Genomic DNA, 25,539 nt, shown 5'->3' with positions numbered 1-25,539 from the left:
ATATATATATATATATATATATATATTTTAAAAAACATGTTTACTCTTGTATATAAGAATTCATATGGAAAAGAAGCTCTTCCAAGAATCAGTTTTTACAAGAAAAATCAGATGAATGATAATGATACGATGGTGATGGTGAGTAGTGATGCCGTGATGGTGGAGTTGGATTCTGATATATTCTCAGACCTTGCATCGTATATATGCATTATATGAAATGAAAATGTATCCACTTTTACCAAAATAGAGACATCAGATTTTAATTCTATATGGCGAAAAGAAATTAAAGCGCCATTTAAAACAAAACATATATCATATATATGTACTTACTATAAGACGTAACTGAATAATCTGGGTTACTAGAAGTGTTTGCTATACAATAATTAATCAAATGGTTTGTATGTTTTTTTGTGGAATATGGTACTTAATAATTTAACCAAAGAAAATATATATATATATATATATATATTATAAAAATGATTTCATATATATATATATATATATAACCCATCTATTTGTAACTAAATAAACAGACCTAAGGTTTTCAAAAATTTTCTTTTTTGAACAAAAAAAAAAAAAGGTTGTCAAAAAAAGAAAAAAAGAAAAAACCAGTTGAATTGGCAATTATAGGGAACTTGTGGTTGTGGACCATATACGAGCATAATTAAATATATAACTAGTAGTTTTGTCACTTCTTTTAAAACCATAAACGTTAAATTGATTGTCACATCTCTTTCTTCCCGTGAATGATTCTACATTCTTACGTGATTTAGTTTATTTATTTACTTTTTTTCTTTTTTTTATTACGTGGTTTATTTGTTTTATATTCATATCATTTTCTTTATTTTTTTCACGTGATCGATGTATTACTTCTCCGTTAGCTATTCCTTGAGCTTTCGAAACAATATATATAACCCAAAGAACATACGATTGAAAAGATAAAATTAGTAGCCGAAAAAAAACAAAAAATTCTCCCATAATTTTCCAAGTCGCTGTTTGTTCTTTACTTGCGAAGACCGATCGAAGTCACTTTGTGGTCTTTTATCATCTTTTTACTTTTTCAACCATGAGCGGAAATAACAAAAGAGGAAGCAAAAGAGAAGATCCTCCCCCTCTTGAACCAAGATCCCAGCGAGTTAGTGAGGGCGTCCGAAACTCCGTACATTCACTCCTCCACTCGGTGAACACTGGAAGGCTCACCAATATGCCCGTAATGCCCAGGCCCGTCTTAGATGCTTATCTTGACAGTTTGGCACGCTTCCACACTCATGATGAAGTGGTGACGAACGTAAACGCTCGGGTCCAGAACATGATGATTTTTTCGGCAGAAACGATCATCCTTCACTTCAACAAGATCTTGGATTTACTACAACCGGTCGGCATCAAGGGAGACTACGTTAATGAGACATGGATGGCGAGGGTTCAGGAGGAGAATCATGGTGCATCGACTAGTGGAAGTGATCGACCGTAGAGGAGGAGATTAATTATCAGGGTTTCATCGTTTGTTTAGTATATTAGGGTTTTATGTTTGCAAGTATTAGCGTGTGTGTTTTTTTTTTCTTTTTCTTCATCTTATGTTTAATTATGGTTTGATTTTTGCAAGTTATAGCTTGTGAGTTGTGACCTTGTGTGCGTCTGTCTGTCTTTTTATTTTCATCTTATGTTTAATTAGCTCCTTTTATGGTTCTATGATCTTATGTATGGTCTAATAAAATGTTTACTTAAATCTAAGAGACTTTTAGGAAATATTGATATCAAATACTGAATAAGAGTTATATTTAATAATATTAAGAAATTAATAAATTAAATAACAGTAGTATTTAATTAAAAGAATGATCACAAATACTTTATCCAATTGAATAACATTGTAATTCATTCTACTAGATTATTTCAAATTCATTGGTTCAATAGCCCCCAAGTCATAGAACCCTAGATGTTGAATATTTTGGATATTTTTAATTCTATGGGTTAACTTGGTCCGATCCAAAAGTAACTATTTAAGGTATATTTTGATATTGAAATACCATTAAGAGATATATGAAATTCTATCTATGTTTTGGTTTTGCATAATTAAAAATTTTGTATGAATCGATCAGTTTGTATTTGTATCCTGTTGAATTCACCACATCTAACCTTTGTTTACTTACACTCACAAAGGTTACTTTTCTAACAAATTCTCTCTTTCAATCTCTCACGTTAATGTTTACTTGTTCTAGAGAAAAAAACAATAACACATATCACTTTAGTCTTCGCCATTGATAATGTTGGATCACAAGGATATTTTCTTACAAACACAACACATACATACTTATACTACTTCTACTAGTTGCACCTTACACATGCACCCATACTTCAGATCATCATGACTCGTAGGTTCTAACACTTACACATCTCAGGCTCTCTTACACAAGTCACACTAGTACAACAACTACATTTAGACTCTAGACATAACTAACACTGACTTGTAATCTAACTTAACAACATTTCTTCACTTGGGCCTTATTTATCTCTCCAGCCCATTACAGAAAACACAAACCCCAACTTCTTATGTTGACTTTTGTAACATCCGCGAACCGAAATCCCGGTTTAGAGGGTGTATCGGTCGATGCATTATGTGCATTGGTCGATGCAAGGCCGGTTTGGTGCGGACGAGTTTAAGTTAAACGCTGCGTTTTAGGATTAGGGAAAACCCTTAAACTCGAGTTTTGTCTCATTTGACGGGTGTTGGCCGTTTTTGAGAGAAAATAAGAGAGAAAAGAGTTCATATCGGTTTTTAAGCATTTTTGGGAGATTCTTGGAAGTTTGTGGAGTTTCCTGGTGAGATCTGAGGCTTAGAACGTTGTAGGAGCTTGCTAGGAGTGTAGATCTTGCGTTTAGAGTCAGAATCGTTCTTGGCAAAGATAAGTGCAGGACCATGACTTATCTAAGCTAGAGATTTCTCTGATCTGCTTGTTTATGTGTTGTTTGGCTTATTAGAATGTTATTTGGGACGTTGGGAAGCTTTTTTGTGGCTTGGGATCGAGTTTTGTGGTTGTAGGAACGAAGATCCGGCGATAAGCTTCAGGAAAACACGAGTGCATCGGTCGATGCACTGCGAGGACGGTGCGTTTGACCTAGGTGTGTCGGTCGATGCCATGTGGAGGCGTCGGTCGATGCAATTAGGGATTTCGTGCTATGTCGAGCATGCGTCGGTCGATGCAAGCTTGTGTTGGTCGATGCAACCCCATCTGGTTTCGGTCAATGCATGTTGGTGTCGGTCGATGCAGAGGCCTGGTTTGTTATTGTTGATTGTTGATTGTTGGTTGATGGTTAGAGATGTCTTTATTGCTTGTGTGTATAGCCCAGTAGATGAGAGGATTGCCTTACTGAATGTTTATTAAATACTCATGCATTGCAATATGTGTTTGTGGTGCAGGTAAAAGACAACTGTGATCGTGGAATCAAGGCAATGAAGAGGAGGATGTTCTAGTGGCTCGCTTGGTTGTCTGGCTTCTGTTAGGTTGCTAGTGTTGAGTTGATAGAACATTGTAGGATGTTGGAACTTGGTTATTTCATTGTTGGTTCTGGATTGTTATTTTTGGAATTTTTCTTGGTTAAATGGAATCTTTTTGTTATCCGCTGTTGTTGATTGTTGCTAGGTTGTTAGTGGGTATGGACCACTAGTGAGTTAATATTATTATTATAAAAAAACGGGAAGGGTTGTTTCAATGAGATATAAAGTACATTTAGTAGTACAATGATTCTCACAAATACTTGATAATGATTATGAGGTATGTACTCTCGCATGGTGGAAACAACTATTTTAAATCCTTTATGAGTTTAGTAATAAGGCAAGACTTGATTCAGTCTATCTAGAAGGTTTTCAAACTGTCAAAAGTATCACTTAAAATGATTATATTGCTAGAAGCAATATTTTACAGCCCTTGAGAACGTTGTAAAAGCGAGAAGAAATTTTGTAGACTTTTGACAACTTTTGGGAGAAAAGGGTGAGAGTTTAATTCTATGAGAAAATCATGGGTGTAGATCATTGTTGTTGATCTTAGGGATCTCATGGTGGGTTGAAAATAGATCGGGAACAAGCTAAGAGAATATCTTAGGAATATGTAAATCCGTGATTGAACACTAACTCTGATTCTGTTCATGAAGTATTTTCAAGAAAGTTTAAGGACGTAGTGTGACACCCCAGTTTCAGAGATTGCGGAGGGGTTTACAAGAATTTATTTAGCCATCTATGTCACCAAAGTACACTTATATTTTCGGTCAAGGGTCCTGAGAGAACTCCACAGTTAAGTATGTTTATGCTGGAGTAGTCTCAGGATGGGTGACCTTCAGGGAAGTGACTGTCGGAACTGTGTGGGTGAGGACAAAACAAAAGGAAAGATTATGTGGTGATTTTTAGGGACGGTCACAAGTCTTTAAAACCTTCCGGACGTAGCAAACCTACCGTCGGATATTGATGGGCTCACGGGCCTAGTGAGAGGACGTGAGGCCCATTAATGAAGGTGGGCCCATTGACTGAGATTGGACATGGGGTCCACTAAGAGGTAGCAGTCGGGGCGTTACAAGTGGTATCAGAGCCGAATCCTGACTAGTGTGGAGTCGAGTGGACTCACACCTTCGGGGGTGACGGTCTTGGTGCGCAACAAGGACGTTGGGATCTGTTAGTGGGTGTGAATTGTGACACCCCGGTTTCAGAGACTTGCGGAGAGGTTTAAAATAATTTATTTAGCCACCTATGTTACCAAAGTGCACTTATCTTTTCGGTCAAGGGTCCTAAGAGAACTCCACAGTTAAACGTGCTTATGTCTGAGTAGACTCAGGATGGGTGACCTTCCGGGAAGTGACTGTCGGAACTGTGTGAGTGAGGACAAAACACATGGAAAGATCATGTGGTGATTTGTAAGGACGGTAACAAGTCTTTAAAACCTCCCGGACGTAGCAAACCGACCGGCAGATATTGATGGGCTCACTGACCTAGTGAGAGGACGTGAGGCCCGTTAAGGAAGGTGGACCCATGGACTGAGATTGGACCTTCCGGGAAGTGACTGTCGGAACTTCGTCTTCTTCATCCTCTCCTCTGCAATCATCTTTTTAATGATCGTCCTCTACAATAATATTTTTTTACTCATCGTCCTCCGCAACTCTAGAAGTAAATTCATTGTCCTATGATTTTTGATCTGAAATCAAACTTTATTTTTACTTTTGGGAACTTAGCCACTATGATGTTTCACTTAGAAGTTAGAACTTAACTATAATTTTATTTATGCTTTTGTTGGGTGTTTTCTTTGAAGCTCAAATCGTCAAACCATTTTACTCAAATGTGTGTTTCTTGATGATTAGAAACTGAAACTGCTTTGATGTTGTATGTTTCATCTTCTTCAGACTTAGTGTGAATCTTAAAACTCCATTTTAATGATAAGAATGTAGAATCCGGAACTATCTACTTGAGCAATTGGTTATTTTGATTCTTCTTGTCTAATTTTGATACTTATAAGGTTTTAAGTTACTCTGACTTTGCTTTCTCTATTTGCAAATGGGTTCATCATCACCAGTGAACGAAGATTATACCGATGACGATTTAAACGATGAAGAAGAACTTTTGACATCGGATTCTAAAGCAAGGGGAAAAAGGAAACAAACTCATGGAAGTTGATATGGTGGTGGAATTACTGCTGAACAAAACAAGACACCAAGGACACTAGCACCAAGGTCTAGTGTACGGATCCATTTCATCAGATTAACTAGCAGCCGTAACAGATGTAAATGTAACTATCGTGGAAGGGGATTAGGATGTTCAACAAAATCAGAGACGAAGAAATTGTGGAATCATCTAAAAATATGTAAGGCACACAAGGCATGGAAAGAAGGCCAAGATGCTACAGGAGGACAACAAGTGATTAATAAAGAAGAAAATCTACATTATGCAAAAGTCCCTGAGCATGTTTTCAGAGAAGCACTTAATCAAATAGTGATATGAGAGTTGCCATTGTGTTTTGTAGAAGGATTGACATTAAGATACTTTTACGGAAAAGGTTAGCCTTTTCTTATGTGCATGATTTAATACACGTTTCTTATACACATGATTTAATCAATCTTTTTCTTATATGTAATTCATTTAGGTAAACTTGTATAAACCACATTCAAGAAGGACATCAACAAGAGACATTGTAAAAATGTATGTTGAGAGGAAATCTACTCTTAGACAATGTTTTCTTTCTAATAAGTAAAGATTCTCACTCACAATTGATATTTGGGTTTCTTTGGTAACAGGTATTGTTTTTTGTAACTAATATCCTGATCTTAGCTTTTTATTCTTACTAACCTATACTTAATGTTATTTTTATTCTTACAGGTTCAAGTTTCATGGTTATCACATCACATTAATTGATGAACACTAGCGATTGAAGAAGCTAGATCACAAAGGTACTACAATCGCAAACACACTTCTAGAATGTCTTGATGAATGGGATAGAGAATGTGTTCAATGTCACTGTTGATAATGCAACTGCTAATAGCAATGCCCTGAGTCAGTTTCAATCTAGCTTCTCTCTGGTATCAAAGGATTCTCTAGTTATGGATGGAGATTTCATGCATATGAGGTACGATGGTCATATTATAAACTTGATAGTGAAGGATAGGGATGTAATGGCATCAAGACGTATTCGACTCTGTCGATGATGACTTTGATGGATAAAACCCGATGGAGCAAAAGTATGATACATTGCTCAGAACTATTTGAGTTAGAGATACTAATGAATTGGATACGTATCTGAGAGAAAAAGTTGAGAACCCAGATTTGATGATGGGAGTTGAGTATGATGTACTCTCTTGGTGGAAAGTCAACAGTGCCAGGTATCCTTTTTATCTCAGATGGCTAGAGATTTATTTGCAATGCAAGTGTCATTTGTTGCTTCTGAAAGTGCTTTTAGCACTTGTGGAAGGATAATAGATCCATATAGGAGTTGTTTTACGCACTACATGTTGAAGATTTTGATGTGTATTGTATAGTGGTTAAAAGAAGACATTAAGTTTGAAGAAAAGGTGTTTACAAATGCACAAATTCTTGCAGAAGTTGAGTTTGAACATGAGCTTCAAAGAGGTCAATTTTCTTTTCTTTTTCTTTGATGTTAATTACTTACTTACAAGTTACAGTTTGTAATGTTTTGTTTGTTTTTTTTCAGAGTTTGAAACCCCAACAGAAGACTCCTAAGTGATTACATTTCACATGGCAGAAGAAGAAGAAGAGGAGTAGAAGATTGTGGAACTATGTGTTATGGTCCACTTAGAATTTTCGAAGATGACATTAACTACTTGTTTCTCTCTTTTAAACTTCAGAATTTAGACTAGCATTCTATTTGAATTTCTCATCACTTTAAGACTTTCATTTCTACTCTTCAATCTTTCAGTTCTATGTTGCTTTTGATACATTCTACTTGGTATTTGAGATTTAAGTTATATGTTGTTTAGGGGTTTTTAATGTTAGTTTGGGTTTTTATACCAATTTCGTGTATTTTTGTCAAGTACAAATAAAAATATTGAAATCCATCGGATATCCAAAACTCAGTTTGGATTTCGGGTGCACCCAAAATTACTCGAACCCGATCTGATTCTACAAAATACCCTATCAAATTCTATGTGTATAGATCCGAAGATCCGAAGCTCCAAAGATCCAAACCCGACCGGGTTCAGGTACCCGAACGTCCAGGGTTAGGTCAAGTTGAGGTTTCTAACCGTGAGATTAAGGAGATTCTTGAGACAACAGTGGGTGTGACAATGAAGGATTGAGCTGCGAATTTAGACGATGCACTTTTGGCATATCAGTCTGCGTATAAGACACCACTCCACATTACTTCGTTTCATCTGCTTTATTTGAAAGCATGTCATCTTCTAGTGGAGCTTGATAACAAGAAGGCTTGGGCTGTTAAGTTGATGAATTTTTATTTTAAGGTTGCTTCAGAGAGGAGGTTGGTTCAGCTGAATGAGTTAGATGAGTTGCGGTATCATGCATTTGAGAACTTTAAGCGGTAGAAGGAGAACCAAAGCTTATCATGATAAGAAGATCATCTCCAGGAACTTTGAGCCTAATGATCAAGTTCTCTTATACAACTCTCGCTTGAAGTTATTTCCCGATACGATTTGTTCCCGTTGGTCCGCTCCTTTCACCATCAAGGAGGTCCGACCATATGGAAATATTGTGTTACTCAACTCCAAAGGCGAGAAATTCACCGTTAATGGACAGAGGGTGAAGCACTATTGGACAAAAGCCGAGATACTAGACGCATACATTGTGCGTTTGGAAGATGAACCTTCAGCCTAATTAGTTGTCAAGTCAAGCTAATGACTTAAAAAAAGCGCTTGGTGGGAGGTAACCCACTGGTAGGATATAACTATTTTCTTTGTTATTTTTGGTTTTGTTTCACTAACTTTTTAATTTTTTTTCTTTTGAGTCTAATTACTTCAGAGAAAATCGTGAATCAAAGGTGAGTGTCGGTCAACACAGGTAATGGACCAAAGAAGAAGAAAAGGGCTATTGGGCTTTAGCAATATGGATTTTGTTACTGGGCCTGAGGAGAGAAGGGAAGAAGTGGGCCGAACCAAAACTCATTCGCAGAATTGGATCAATGTCTATCGACAGTCGACACCATTCCTTTTAAGCTTGACGGCTTCATTTCCTTCTTCACTTTTCAAAAACAAAAAATTGAAAAGAAAAAAAAAACAACTTTAAATCATCACAACTTCTTCGTTTCTTCACGGATCTGGATGATTTTTCGCTTTACTCACACGGATTTCTCTCCTCTTTCGCCTTGTCAATTTCTTAGTTTGGTGAGATGACAAGCAACCAAAGAATGGTGACGGTCGAGCTTCCATCTCCGCCCAGCTGTGCCGTCAGCCGGAGCGACCACTCCTCCAGCTCCTAGAGTTTCATCTCCCCCTCCTTGGCCCAAGCTAGAAGATAAAAGAATCCACCCTCATAGAGTTTGGAATGATGATATTAGAAAGGATCTTGAGACACCAAAATACATTAATAGGCATGCTTTAGAGAATTGGGATGAGTATGATACACTTTTCTACAATGGAGGGATTGGAGTTGATATTAAACCTACTAGAACACTTGATTTGGTTGCTACGAGACAAATGGGTATTGAAGGTGAAGTTCTAGCTATGTTGGATATGATTGGTTTGGGAACAATTGCGTCTAGGCAATATGATATGTATCAAGATCTTGTTTGTTAGTTCATGACCACAGTGGGAGTGTATTATCAGAATGAGATAGTTAAGAATGCGCAGGCAGGATTTCTATCTTTCTTTATTAGAGGTATTTGCTACAAACACCTCTAGCTATCGCTCAGGTATCTCTGTGGAATTTATGGATTTGAGAGAGATTTTATAGAGGTTGCATGTCCTGCTCAGTTTCCTAATGCATAAGATTTCTGGAGCCTGTTCGGAAACGGACTATATGATTGCAATTCATCTACACAGATAGATGGTAGACATTTGGTCCTGAGGTATATCATTTGTGCTATTGGGAACACATTTCTATGTAATATGGTATGGTATACAAATGATATGGTATAAAATTAAAAACAACTATTGATTTACAAAAGGAAAATATATATTTGTTATACTATTTTGTAGTAAAGTTTTATTATATAATCTTTTAGTAAAGTTATGTATTTTTTTTTTTAATTTTTGTTGTTTGTAAAAATAATTAATTTTTTTTGGTCAATATTGGTTAATGCCGGTTAATAATGGTTAACACCAGATTCCGGCAAACAAAGCATCAGAATTAGAGGGTTATGATATTGTACACATAACTCATGTTTGCTTATGCATGTCCTTATGAAATGACAATAGTTCTTGTATTAATAAAATATTTATATTGTTTGTATGTGTGGCGATGTGTTGGTTTATACTTGGCGTAGCTGGCAATCATTTTTCCATTAAAAATTTAACAAATTCTTACAGTATATCTTAGGTAGTGAATAGTTTTTCTTCTTTAGTCATATAGTTCGTTGCACCACTATTTATCAACCACATTTCATCACCATTTGCTTGTTCTCCATTGTGTGTGACATCGAATAACCCTCCTTCTTCTAGGTGTATTTGTGCCTGCCTCTCTTGGTGATGCTTAGTCCGACAATCTTTCTCAAAGTGCCCAAGTTTCCCACAAGCAAAACACTCTCTTCTTGGCCTGAATTGCTTGGAGGAAAACTGAGTTTCATAGCGCATCTTCATGTAACACTTGTCTTCATAGTGATTGTACTTTTTGCAAATATTACACTGTCTTAACATTTTCTCCATGTGAATCTTTGTACGTTTCTTCAGATCTCAAGAACACCAAGATCAAACAGCTCTGCTACCATGTTGAACAGTACTAGGTTTAGCCACCTTTGTTTCTTAAACTTTCTTGATAACTTCGATTATACACATTACACTTATATATATATGAGCTTCATAACTTAAACCTATGGTTTTGTAGATATAACAAAAACCATTTACATTAGTGGGCTAATTGATATCTGGCCCAACTCCATTTCTCTTTTCTTCCTTAACCAAAAGCCTTCTCACTTGTCTCTTCTCCTTCTCTCGTTTCTTCTTCTCTCTTGCTTTGATCTCTGTCACAACTTCATCACTTTCTTCTTTCAATATTCCTATTTACCAATTTGAAGATTAATCAAAGATTGAATTCCAACACTATTTAGATCTGGATCTGCGAATTTCTCAAGACTTTGTTTTTGTTTTATGGGATTGTTATATAAGGGTGAACACCAATTAGTTTTACTAAATATTTCTTTTTTAAGATAGCTTTTTTGGGATCCGTCAGATCAATGAACAACTATCTCGACTTGAATTTACGGATTTATCAAGATTTTTATTTTTGTTACTTTGGTTGTTGATAAAGGTGATCATCACAGATAGATTAGCTAAAATTTTGGGATACTAGATCCATAGTCATCGAATCCATAAAACAACTATCTAGTTTCGGATCTGAATATCCACTAACAAAAAAAAATAGCTACACAAATTTTAAGCAATTCTACTATTTTTTATAAAATATTTATAAGTCTTATACAAATATTTGAACAGTTTATATATAAATGGGATCCGTGTATCATCAATTTAAATATCCGAATGAGTAAGATACCTATAATTTGGAATGATATAGGATTTCAGATTCATTATTATTTTTTTGTCACTCGGGAGATCTCGGATTCGAACCCCAGACCTCCTGATGTAAAAACATTAATCAACCATTGAACCAAAGGGGCTCCCAAATAAAAGTAATTATATATATATAGTTTATTTCTAAAACAAAGTGGGTGAAAATTAATTCTCATTTGAAAATCTCCTAAAGGATTTCTTATTTGTAATAGATATCTTTATTTTTTTATGATAAATCAAATTCACAATAGTTTAATAAGTTGATTAATGGGAATTTGGTTAAGAATGACATTTTGTTTAAAAATCTTTTGAGTAATGCCACTTTACTTATTTCCTTATCAAAAATGTCATTTTCGTTGTTTTATTAATAGAGTAAAAGACGAAAATACACTCCAGTTTAATGAGTTGTAAAAAAGACACGGATGAAGAAAAGAAAGGATAGACAAAAACTAGGATACATGTCCATCGACTAGGATAAAGATATAAGAAAAGAAAGGATAGACAAAAACTTCTGAGTAACAATTTCCACCGCATGGGACAAACATATGCGGGAAGGTAGACAAAAACAAGAGAAAGACATGTCCATCGGCATTATAATGTCTATCGCCAGTAAATTGTGTATGGACAAGTTTCATTAAATTGGCTACAGTTATATTGTAATAGAGAGATGATAATAAGGTAGACAAAAAAACACTGCATTAGTTGTGAAGCCATATTAAAGGTAGACACAAACAACAAGAATACATGTCCATCGACTAGGATAGTGGTAGAAGAAACAATAGACAAAAACAACAGATGTACAATTTCCACCGCATAGGACAAACATTAAATGTTGTTTGTACAAAAATGGACTAACAATTATTGTGTGACTTGCGAATGGTCCATCAGCGAGTGGACATCTACCTTGTATGTCTGATCTAGTCCACCATGGCCACATCATTGTCAGTGAGTACCCCAACAACATTACTACAGTAACGAGAAATGAATATGTTAGTTAATCGATAGACAAACGGGTTTTGAATACCAATTTTCACAATCAACAGTGGATGACCAAACATATATGAATATGTAAATGGGGACATGGTTGTGATGGACATGAATCATGCCTATTTAGTCTAGTCCCAAAACAAAGACATAAATGGGGGTGGACATACCTTGGCTGCTGTAACTGGTCCACCTGATGTATTATAGGTCAAGCGCTTTCGTGGTAAGCAGACCTGCATTAGGGACAAACATGTCAACAGTGGACACCTACTGCGTCCGTTGAATGTTGAAACTGAGGAAACTACAGTTCACAGACCTTGACTATTTAAAACTGGTCCTACGGAGGGAGAACATACCCAATTCTCCTTGCATGGTCATCAGACCTGCATTGGAGACATAATAATGGGGAAAATAAACAGCTCATGCATTGAATTTGGTCTACTAAGACATAATAATGAGCGACATAAATAAATTCGGTGGACAAGTACGTGAGGTTAATATTGTGGTCCATCTGCTGAGATAACCTACACAATGGACAAGTATATATGTTAGACATGGAAAAGTAGATATAATCGAATTTCTTTGAAGAAAATTAACGGTAGACAAGAACCCCTCCTGGTGGATGTCGTCAACCCCCCCCCCCCAGCTAACCTGCACAGTAGGTAACTTGTAAGTTACCAAAGACGGAGTGACCAAAAAAGTAATGGTAGACCAAAACCTTTCCTGAAGTATGTGTATCAGATAAGAAGTGTTCTATCGTCATATAAAAAACATTGGGTGGACAAAATTTTTAGATCTTGTAATTGGTCTATCGAGAAAAAATAGTCTATCAGATAACATTTGGTCTATCCTCATATAAAAAAACTGGATGGACAAAGATCTTGGATCTATTAACTGGTCTATCAGATCGGTTTCCCTGTTCCGTTTAACAACCATTTTCGTTAGAAATCAGATCAGATATAAGAACGCAATACTTCTCTTACATACCAAGGATCGGGTTCAGAACTAGGTTTCCCTGTCTCGCCGACCGGGGCGGGTGGAGGCGGAAAAAGCGGAGGATTTGGCTGTAGAAGTGACTGTAGAAAGAAATTCATCATTACGTCGGACTGTTCAGGCAGATGTGTAGTGAAGAAGAAGAAACAAAGAAGAAGATGATAAGACAAGAGAGAGAAGAAGAAACCAAGATTTCTGAGGGGAAAAGAAGAAACAAAGAAGAAGAAGATAAGCCAGAGATAGAAGAAGAAACGAAGATTTTTTCCCTTCAATTGTATAAGCGTCGCAAATTGGGATAATGGCAAAATGATACTTTTTGGAACCCTCTGTGGCAGACGAGAAAAGGGTTTCACGAAAATGGCATAGAAGAGAAAGATTGGTACTGTTCATGGCATAATCGACACTTTTTTCTTGATTAATTGTTATATGCTCTTATTATTATTTTGAATTCTATGATAAATTACAAAATAAAATTGCATATATCTAACAAGCTATGCATGAGTAAGTATATATAATATTATTTTAATAGTATTTATAATGTACTAATAGTATTTACAAATACATTATCGTTACTAATTATATTTAAATTTTTATTTTTATATGAGTTAAAATCTATTAACTGTAGATACAAATTAAAATAAGTATTCAAGTTAAGTTTTACCTTACAAATATCAATATATTATATAATATTCAAGTTAAATTACATTTAAGTAAAAATAAAATTTCAAATATTATCTGCAAGTTAAATTACATTATAAATATTAAAATATATAAAAATGTATCAACAGACTTAACGATTCTCTCACCAATGCCATGCTCTTATTACATTCAAAACAAATCTATGAACCAAACGTTAAAGGTTGTCTACTTTAAAAAGTTAGTAAAAAATTCAGTTGTCACTTGACGAAAGCATGCTACTTTACGCATGCACACAAAGCCCAATAGATGATTTCTAGAAAATAAACCGTAACGCTTCGTCTTCTACACTTCCCTGGCTTTGTTATAGAACCCTGTCTCTGACTCTTTGGTTTCTCCAAATAACCTGATATCATTGACTTCTCATTTCGTATGTCTCTCCAACGATTTTGGTTCTGTGTCTCTTTCTATGTTTTGTAGTTGATAAAAGCTAAAATTCGGAATCCTTTCTCTAACAGGAGTTACATGTCTTCTTTGTTCAGGTTGTAAGTGTGGATCTGTTTCTGTCACAAGATAGGTTCGAGAAAGAAGGGTTTTGATGATTATGGAGATATAATCAGCGATTTACCAGACGAAATTCTTTGTCACATCTTAACCTTTCTTCCAACAAAAGAAGCTGCTTCAACTACTGCTCTAGCAAAAAGGTGGAAGCCTTTGCTTAAGTTTGTACCCAATCTTGATTTTGATGACTCCATCTATTTCCATCCTCGACGAAGTAAGGATTCTCTAAGTTTTATGAATTTTGTGAATGGTGTATTGGCTTTGCAAGAAAATGCTGCGTTGAAAAGATTCCACCTCAAGTGTGGAGATGATGTCGACGAGTCTCGGGTGTTGGATTGGATACCCAAAGTGTTGAAACGTGGTGTGTTAGATATTGATCTACACCTCTATTCGTCTCGGAATTGTGCCTACTCTTTAAATATTCTGCCTTCTGAGATCTTTGTGAGCAAGACATTGGTTAGGCTGAATATACAGTTTAGGAGTGGCGTCAGCATTGAGGTGGACGGTGATGTTTCTCTTCCGAAGCTTAAGACCCTCCATCTTGACTGTTTTCGGATCGATACACGTATGTTTAACAACCTTCTTTCTGGATGCCGCGATCTCGAAGAATTAGTGCTGGTTAATTTGATGTGGGACGAGCGTGTGGAACCTAAACTACCGTGTCTATCCCAACCCTCAAGAGACTAGTGTATTCTCGTTTTGATGAGACTAAATTTTATGATGAGGGTGATGATTTTTACCAGTTTGTGTCATTGTTATTTGACAACCCAAATCTGGTCTACCTCAAGTACTCGGATACTATCGCGGATAGGTATCAACAAGTGAGTTTTAACTCGCTCGTTGAAGCTAAGCTCAAACGTAGACGGACATCTGGCAATATTGCAAAGGACAAGATTAATGTAACAAGGCTTCTCACGGGAATATGCAATGTCAAGATTCTCTACTTGTCTTATGCCACCCTCAAGGTTAGTCACATATCTTTCTCCTAATCTTTTTAAGTTTTGATGTTTACAATGAAAGTGTTGTGTTGAATGAGTTTTTATAAGTTGTCTGAAACATGCCATGGGATTGCTACTAAACCAGGATGTTATACAACATTGTGATATATGAGACAACAAGATAGAATTATCACAGATGTCTCATAGATGGTGTGAAGACAATAAGCAGAACTAACAAAGTTGTTGAGGCACTACTTGACACAACTGCAGTAAGAACATATGTGAAGTTCCAAAGTAGTACATGAAGTTATACAGGAAGCCGAACTGTGTGAGTACTTGGAAGAGTTGAAATACAGAAGTTTGGAGACAACTTGGACAAGCCAAGAGGGTCAGATACAACGGAGATGGTATCAAACGTCCGAAGCAGTTCTTGTACTAGTTCCGAGAATAATACAAGAAGTAGTACAAGAAGCTGAGTTGAAGAGTTTGAGTACAGAAGCTTAAGGCCGACTTGGACAAGCCAAGTGGCGGCTGCTTAGCTGAATGAACATCTTGAATGGAAGATTCAAGATGAGATCATGAAGAGAAACTTTCCTTATCCAAAAAGAAAAAGGAAAGTTCTCAATTTCCTATTTGTTGTATAATAGGAAAGTTGCCAACCCTAGGGGTTGGGCAATTGATATAAATACCAAGAGGGCGCTTCATGAAGACCTGCGCGTTTCAAGGTAGTTTGGAGAGATGCACACAATATGTGTGGTGTTGCCCCATCAACAAGATAAAGAGATCTTTTGATGGTATTCATCTAGAAAAGAATGATAGGCATAGTAGTGCTTGTATCATATGCAGTTGTAATTGCTATCTTGTTCTGGACTAGATCCCGGGGATGTAGGAAAAACCGAACCCCATTAACAAAGCTTGTGTGTTATTTACTTTAAGCTCATACAAACACAAAATAGATCCTAACTAGACTTAGCCACAAATATGCGTTTTCAATTGGTATCAGAGCAGGGCTCGATAGAGATCTGGTCTTGTTTCGGGTGTGATCCTGGATTTGTGGCTAGTAGAGAATTCAAGCATATAAGATCGAGAGTATGTTCAGAAGTGTTTGTGTTTGAAGAAGCAAGCAAAGAAAGAGTTATACAGTGTAATGAATCGCTTTGAATTTGATAGAGGCAGAACTAATCATAAATTTCTAGGAAGGTCTTGTGCTCTTCATCGGAGTTGTGTGAAGAACGTGGGAAAGGTTAGAGAAGAAAGACTGAATCTATTACAGCCGAGTTTTAACTTGAAGGAGTTGAGATCATACATGTTTTTGGGTTTTTGTTGTTGTAATGTCGAAGACTTAGAGAAGGAGATAGCATGGTTTAACTCTTTGGGTTTCAATGACTATTAATATTATCATATAAGACATTAAATCAACAATGGTGAAGACAAAGTCGAAGCTTTAGTTCACCAATTAGAGATCTGGCATCAATGGCGGTGATTCACAGTGAGTATAAAAAAAAATTTGAGTTTAAAGAAAAGAAGATCCTTAAGGAATTAGAGATAAGGTGATTTCAACCGGTCAATATTAGAAAGGAGATTGATGAAGACGGTGGGGTTGATGTCAAACTTATCGGATTAAGAGTGCAGTATACCGGAAGTCGGAGTACTGTCCATTGGAAGCTTCATTTTTTTCCTTGCCGTCGAGATCAGAAACCATCGAGAAAGAGAGGTTAGTTTTGGTTTGGGCTCAGTTCAAGTTTGGTGGCCCAATACCTAATTTAATTAAACTTGGCCCATAAAAAGGTCTGTGAGGAGGTTAATTAAATTTGGTGTAATTACGTTTTAGAAGAAAAGTCATCTTAACACGTGTGGATAGAGAATATCTCCTCTGCCTTGCTCGGTTACATGTAAATCAGATTGGAAAAGTCAAAGACGTTGAGTGTCTTCTTCTTCGTCACTTCGAGAAAAGAACCGAGCCATATTGTGTTTGGATGATCAGTTATGAATAGATGATAGAGGACTGATTTGACACGAACATGAAGAGATTAAAAAAATCGATGGATCATGAAGAATTTTTTTTTTTTTATTCAAAAGGATTAGGATTAGGGGATCCATACAAAGTTTCTGAATCGAAGACTTGGAGGGGATAAAAGAGTTGGTTTATCATGTCTTCTCTATTTGGAAAAATCGAAGAAAAGGGTTGCAAGTCTCTGTTGATCTTAAGAGACATAATAAGGAGAGAATCAGATAAGAAATATAAAGAAGGGAAAGCGGTATAATCGTGCACAGGGAGACGTCAAAAGCTTCTGAAACCCCCCTAGACTTCTCATGGTTACCAATAAGCTCATTAAAATCTCCTATCACAAATCAGGGATCCGTACGTGTCGACCCAATTAGAATTAAATCATCCCACACCTTTTCACGGGACTTGGGCACATGATCCCCATAAACAAATGACATAAACATAATTTGTTGTCCCAAAAATACTTGAACATCTGTTAAGCGATCACTAGCAGAAAGAACATCAAGTTTTATTACATCATTGTAAAATAAAGCTAAACCTCCGCTAGACTCGTGGGGTTCAACCGTGTACAATTTATCAAAACCAAACTTATCTCTGAAAATACTTTAAAGTCTGATTCTCACCATCACCACACCACCATCCCAATCCTGAATTTGGTTCTGTAGATTTCCTCGAACCATCAACTTGACAACGAATTATCGGCTCATGAGTATACAAGGGTTCCGGTGAACCCGGACTAACCCTTGAGGCTATTTGGGCTTCTTCCCACAACAATTGTTCACCTAAAGACTGATTAATGATACTTATTGGCTCTGATTGTAACCCTTGAAAGACTTTCTTATTCCTATTCTTCCATAAGAACCAAACAAGCCACGGTATCGAAAGATGAGTATCCTAAAGCCATAGGGACTATCCCTTTACCATAAATAAAATACAAATTTGAATACACCGAATCGTATGGAAAATTGTCTGTGGGTAATCCAACGAAGACCATTTCCCATATTTGTCGGGAATGAGGACACTTAAAGAAAGTGTGATTAATACTCTGTGCTGCTAGATCACATCTCTTACATACCGTGTCACAATGAACTCCCTGAGAAGCTAATCGCACCGTCCCCGGGAGAGAACCAGACGCTATCTGCCAGAAAAAATGTCTGGTTTTATGTGGTATCGGAAGATTCCAAGCCTGAGCCTTCAGGACATTACAACTAGGACGGTATTCGATTTCGCCCTTCATGGCTTGAGCTACCTTATAACCTGACTTAACTGAGTACCGACCGGAATTTGTAAAATGTCACACCAACCGATCTGGCTTAATAGATTTGCTAATAGGCAAACTCTTAATAATTTGAACATCCTCCTGATCCATAAATTCCTGGAGAATAGGTAAAAGCCACTCTTTAGTATGTGGATTAATCAAATGATTTACCATTAGATCTGGGTGTGTAAATGTCATCTCCTACCATTGTAGTTATGCCGTCCTATTGTTATATTATTGCTTTCTTGCATGTTAGTTACTATCGCTTAGGTAGCTTTCATGAGGCGAATCATGAGGATCCCATCCTTCTGTTGTGCGTTGCGTGTAACTCCGTAACGTTATGGCTTACAAAGGTTCGGAGCGGATCATGTCCGGCCGGACGCTACATGACGATGTAGTACGAAGGAATGTGGATCTCTTTAAGACTTTCTGTCTAAGGTTGTCGGGCATTGCCTTCAGATATCATGTATTCGTAGAAGACCTTACTTAGGGTAGAAGCATGCATATTCATTATTTCCGCTGCATACTTAAATTCGAGTCTTCATGCATTGCACTTCATTATGCTTGTTGCATTGTATCATTTCTTGTTGGTTGAATTATTGCTTGCGGTTTGGGGATAGGTAGACGGGTAGAATTCCATAGATATCGTGGGGATAAGATTTCCTTACATATCGGCCTCACTAAGTAATGCTAGATTGCTTATGATTCTACTTTATTTTTTTCCCAGGAATCATTAGCCGAAAGATCTCCGTAGTAGAAGCAACATGACCTAGGCGAATCAATGTAGGTTTTACAGTTTTTGTAAATTCTTACTATGTATATTATGAATGGTTTTCAAAAGGATCTGAAAGCTATATAAACGTTTTGGTAACGATTTTCATGTATATTATATATACGTAAAGACTCGGATTTTCAAAAGCTAAATGGTTATTCCAACTGATATTAAGTGTAGTCCGGACTTAACACAACTCTCGCTCGCTGTACGGGTTGCAAAGCCTTAGGTCATGTTCGAGAGGTCGGGCGCTCGTGGTTGGATGACCAGCGTGTTAGATTCATTCCGAAAACCTTGGTTGCCGACTACGAGAGTCCTACGTAGTGCTTCCGATTTGTTCTTATATTTAGGACGGATCGGGGGTGTTACAAGCGTGATATTAGAGCATGGTTAAGCGATGCTACGAAAAACCATATTTTCAATGTTTTATCGAGTAAATGTGTCGCAAAGCTGTGTAGGAAATTGATTCGGTCACTTGCTAAATTCTATATTCATAGGAATGTTCATAGGAGGTTATTCGGTCATTTGTTAGATTCTAGGTTAAGAATCTTTATAGGAACAAGACTCGTCTTTATTTCCTTGTAGTATGCCACCAAAAAAAGGACGTGGACATGGTAGTGGATGTGGTAGGATGGGAAGAAGGGGACGGGCGACGGGACTACTGCCCCGAGGGTATTACTATCGTGAGATTGAGAGGGAGGAGTCATGGAGGAGTGCTGCTGAACGTGCATCCAATACTGCGAAGGATACTCCTAAGAAGCCGATAGGATTACTAAGGGAAATCACTCCAGAGAAGAAGGTCGCAGAGAAGCCTGAGCAGGAAGTCCAGGAAAGTTAAAAGGTCGTGATGGTAGAGGATTACATTAGCATCTCCTCAGGTTCCTTTCAGTCGCTACGGGCATTCATACACCATCGAGTGTCATAGACATCTCTTCTGACAGCTCTGCCACACCGTCTATAGTGCTTAGTCCCTACGCTTACACACCCTTGATCGATGGGGATGATCTGCTGGACTTGGACTTTGGGGATCTCCCTGATCCACCCCTGGACATTCCGGAGTTCATTGTTCCTTTACTTGATACTCCGATCACCATGACATGGAGGGATACTCCACCTGCACTTGGAATTGTAACGGACCTCCTGACTGAAGTTATCCCGGTGGACGAGACAGTCAGCGCACCAGGCGCACAGGTACCCTATTGTTTCCTTTGTGGGCAACTAGGACATTACCGGCTTGACTGCCAGTTTTATAGCCCGTACGCACCAGCGTGCAACATGTACTTGATTTGCGGAGTGAGAGGACATTACTCCAGCACTTGCCCGACACTGAGGGTTGACACTCCGACTCACGCACCGACTCCTACTCCACCCCATCTCACGCTACCGGCACATCATCTTCTTAGACTCCACCCTTTGGTTACCCAGGTTGTATCTGCTCCTAGTGTAGCTTTAGGTTCCCCTGATCCTTGTAGATATCCTAAACCCTAGTTAGCTAACCGACACTAACCATATTTTTTCGTGTACAGCAGCGGCTTTGGTTAGGTCCCTAGTGACTTGCGGTGCTATCTTGTATCATGTTTTTGGGTGTGGTTGGTTTGTGACGAAGTTTGAATAAGTGGTGTGTATATACTATTTGAAACATATCATAACATAAGTTTTAAACATCACTCTCGTATCCATATACACACACCACTTATTCAAACCTCGTCACAAACCAACCACACCCAAAAAAATGATACAAGATAGAACTAAAAGTTACTAGGGGCCTAACCAAAGCCGGTATTGTACACGCAAAAATATGATTAGTGCTGGTTACCTAACTAGGGTTTAGGATATCTACAAGGATCAAGGGAACCTAAAGCTACACTGGGAGCAGATACAATCTGGGTAACCAGTGGGTGGAGTCTGGGAAGATGATGGGTCGGTAGCGTGAGATCGGGGTGGAGTAGGAGTCGGTGTGTGAGTCGGAGTGTCAATCCTCAGTGTCGGACAAGTGCTGGAGTAATGTCCTCTCACTCTGCAAATCAAGCAGATGTTGCACGCTGGTGCGTACGAACTGTAAAATTGGCAGTCAAGCGGGTAATGTCCTAGTTGCCCACAAAGAAAACAGTAGGGTACCTGTACGCCTGGTGCGCTGACTGTCTCGTCCATCGGGATAACTTCAAACAGGAGATCCGTTCCAAGTTCAAGTACAGGTGGAGTATCCCTCCATGTCATGGTGATCGGGGTATCAGGTGAAGGGACAATGAACTCCGGAATGTCCAGGAGTGGATCAGGGAGATCCCCAAAGTCTAAGTCCAGCAGATCATCCCCATCGATCAAGGGTGTGTAAGCGTAGGGACTAGGTACTATAGACGGTGTGGCAGAGCTACCAGAAGAGATGTTTATGACACTCAGATGGTGCTCCAAATGCCCGTAGCGACTGAAAGGAACCTGAGGAGATGATAATGTAATCATTTACCATCACGACCTCTTTCTCTTCGGGTTATGGTTCCAAACAAACACATTCCTTTTAACTTTCCTGGACTTCCTGCTCAGGCTTCTCCACGAGCTTCTTCTCAGGAGTGATTTCCCTTAGTAATCCTATCAGCTTCTTAGGAGTATCTTTCACAGTATTGGATGCACGTTCAGTAGCACTCCTCGATGACTCCCCCCTCTCAATCTCACGATAGTAATACCCTCGGGGCAGTAGAACCGTAGCCCATCCCCTTCTCCCCATCCTATCACGTCCACAACCACTTCCACGACCACTTTTTGGTGGCATACTACAAGGAAATAAAGATGAGTCTTGTTCTTATAAAGATTCCTAACCTAGAATCTAACAAATGACCGAATAATTTTCTATGAACATTCCTATGAATATAGAATTTAGCAAGTGACCGAATCAATTTTCTAGACAGTTTTGCGACACATTTACTCAATAAAACGTTGAAAATATGGTTTTCCACAACATCACTTAACTATGCTCTGATACCACACTTGAACACCCCCAATCCGTCCTAAATATAAGAACAAATCGGAAGCATTATGTAGCACTCTCGTAGTCAGTAACCAATGCTTTCATAACGAATCTAATCACCCTGGTCATCCAACCGCGAGCGCCCGACCTCTCGAACACGACCTAAGGCTTTGCAACCTGTACCACGAGCGAAAGTTGTGTTAAGCCCGGACTAAACTTAATATCAGTTGGAATAACCATTTAGCTTTTTAAAATCCAAGTCTTTACATATATATAATATACGCAAAAATCGTTACCAAAATGTTTATATAGCTTTCGAATCCTTTTGAAAACCACACATAATATACATAGTAAGAATTTAGAAAAGCCGTAAAACCTACATTGATTCGCCTAGGTAACGTTGCTTCTACTACGAAAATCTTTCGGCTAAAGATTCCTGCGAAAAAAATGAAGTAGAATCATAAATAATCTAGCATTACTTAGTGAGGTCGATATCTAAGGAAATCTTACCCCACGATATCTAAGGAATTCTACCCATCTACCTATCCCCAAACCGCAAGCAATACGAATTCAACCAACAAGCAATGATACAATGCAACAATCATAATGAAGTGTAATGCATGAAGACTCGAATTTAAATATGCAGCGGAAATAATGAATATGCATGCTTCTACCCTAAGGAAGGCCTTCTACAAATACATTATATTCCAAGGCAATGCTCGACATCCCTAGACACAAAATCTAAAAGAGATACACATTCCTTCGTATTACATCGTCATATTGCGTCCGACCAGGCATGACCCGCTCCGAACCTTCGTAAGTCATAACGTTATGGACTTACACCCAACGCACAGCAGACTGATGGGATACTCATGATTCGCCTAATGCAAGGTACCTAAACGATAGTAAAAATTGAAGATGTTACATGTACAATCTGATCAGGTGTCAATCGAATTCTGATACTTGCTTCCACAAGCGAATCAAAACTCACTTCTTGATACATATCCGCCATAGTATCAGAATATTCTAGGTAGACCTGATGTGGATTATCAAATAACAGTTGCACACTCTCATTAGCCTCATCAACATCTTCAACCTCATAAAAGTTTTCCAGAACGACAAAACTTAAGTCTGTTGAAGGTTGGGATGGATACCGTCAGGTAGCCATGCATAGGTTCCAATTAGTTCCAGTTCCACTTCAAATTAACCAGCACTAATTCTTCAAGCGCGTAACAGCCAGAGAGAAGCTTGTTAAACGTACAGGTATCTGTCTGAAAATAATCAAGATGTAAAATCTTGAGCTTGGGAAGAGAAACATCACCTTCTACATCAATGTTGACACCATCTTCAAATTCAATCTTTAGCCTAACCAATTTCGTGCTCACAAAGATCTCAGAAGGCAGAGGATAAAAATTCGATCTCGAGCAATAACCGAGAGAGGTAGGGATGCAAAGATCAATATCTAAGACACCACGTTTCAAGACTTTGGGTATCCATTCAAGAACCGTATACTGATCAACAACATCTTTGCACTTGACGTGGAATCTCTTCAACGGAGCTTTGGCTTTCGCTTGCAAAGCCAAGACACTGTCCACGAAACTCATAAAATTTCTTTCTCGAGGATGGAAATAGATGGAGTCATCAAAGTCTAAGATTTGGTACAAACGCAAGTAAAGGCTTCTACCTTTTGGCTAGAGCAGTAGTTGAAACAGCTTCTTTTGTGGGAAGGAAGGATAAGATGTTACAAATCAGTGCATCTGGTAAACCGCTGATTAAATCAGTAGAACCACGACCAACAACCATGTTTTTCCTTTTTGATTTCATTTTGTGACAGATATAGAACAACACTTATAACCTGAACAAAGATATGAAATAACTCCGGTAAGATATTTGAAACAAGAGGTCAAATAATAAAAAAACAAGGTCTTTGATGTTTCTATTAAAATACCATGTACACTAAACCACATCAGATGTATTCACTATATTAAGATACACAACCGAAAACCAAAAAATTGCTAAAAAAACAGAGACAAATACAGAACCAATTCGTTGGAGGAAAAAGTAGACATGAAGAGTAAGAAGAAAATGGAGAAAACTTACTTTAACAACCAAAGCAGAGCCCAACAAAAAACCTACAACGATATAGTTTTCTCATCATTAGGGTCTTTTGAAATCCTCTAGGTTTGTCTTTGTGTGTGTGTATTTGTAAAGTCGCATAGAGTCGCATTAAAAAATGTTGTTACTCCTCCGGATCGACATGGCGTTGAGGTTGAAGGCTTGAAGCAGTGGTCTTGGGCAGTGTTGTGCTCCTCCGGATCGACACGTGTCTCCTATGTCTTCGTGTCCTGCAAGCCTCTCCATTTATTTATTTTTTATGTTTTTTTATTTTTGTTAAAATTTGCTTTGGTATGTTTAATACTTTCTCCGTTTCTTTAATTATATAAAATTAAATTAGGATTCACTCAATGCACGGATTTTAAAAATATGTACTAAAATAAAATTTTAAAAGAATATATATATTTTTTAAATAAATTATATTTTCTAGAAATAAATATATAAATATTCTTAGAGAAATAATTTTATTTTAATAAATTAATTTATATTTTTTATTTTAAATTATTATTACAATTATTACAATAATCTAAAACTATATTATCAGCCACAAAACTTTTTTTAAACATTAATCATTACAAATAGTATTACGGGAGGTTAAACCCATGATCAAGCAGATGAGTAGCTAGTCAACCAAAAACCAATATTTTCAAATTTCAAAAATGTTCTGCAACTTATTCATGTTTTAGATGGAGTTAACCCGTCAAAACGTCATCTTATTATAATCCACGTACAATTTTACTATATGTTTTACCACTAAAAATATTTTCTTACATCCAAAAATATTTTATTGTTAAAATTTGCTCTTTATCAGCACCTATAAATTACTTTGTGAACAAATTAAACCATTTTTTGTTCATTTACTTTCAATTTAACGTAGTTTCTTTTCACCACTAAAATTTGCTTATGACAGTTTGTATAACCACTAAAATATTTCTTTAAAATTGTTTACTCAAAAATATTATGGATGAAAAGAAAAAAAATATCTACACGATTGCAATGAGTTTATGACCAACCCAATAAAATTTAAGAAATTGAAAGATAGTTAATTTGACTAATAAAAATAAAATTGAAAATTATATACACGATGATATATTAGTTTTAGATAATTTAGAGATATAAAATATAAACACAATTTAAAAATACTACCACATT

The 25,539-nt window shown here is 37.2% G+C and overlaps 2 pseudogenes; one reads left to right on the top strand and one right to left on the bottom strand.

Moving 5' to 3' along the window:
* Positions 1–13,446: 13,446 nt before the first annotated feature.
* On the top strand, positions 13,447–15,441 carry LOC147934661 (putative F-box/LRR-repeat protein At5g41840 pseudogene; annotated as a pseudogene).
* Positions 15,442–21,825: 6,384 nt separating this feature from the next.
* Positions 21,826–24,096, bottom strand: LOC104728465 (putative F-box/LRR-repeat protein At5g41840; annotated as a pseudogene).
* Between the last annotated feature and the right edge of the window lie 1,443 nt (positions 24,097–25,539).

The sequence above is a fragment of the Camelina sativa genome, chromosome 11 (assembly GCF_030686135.1).
Source record: "Camelina sativa cultivar CO46 ecotype springtype chromosome 11, ASM3068613v1".
NCBI classification, from domain to species: Eukaryota; Viridiplantae; Streptophyta; class Magnoliopsida; order Brassicales; family Brassicaceae; genus Camelina; species Camelina sativa.
The sequence above is the reverse complement of the archived record's forward strand: the minus strand, read 5'-3'. Positions and strand labels throughout refer to the sequence as shown.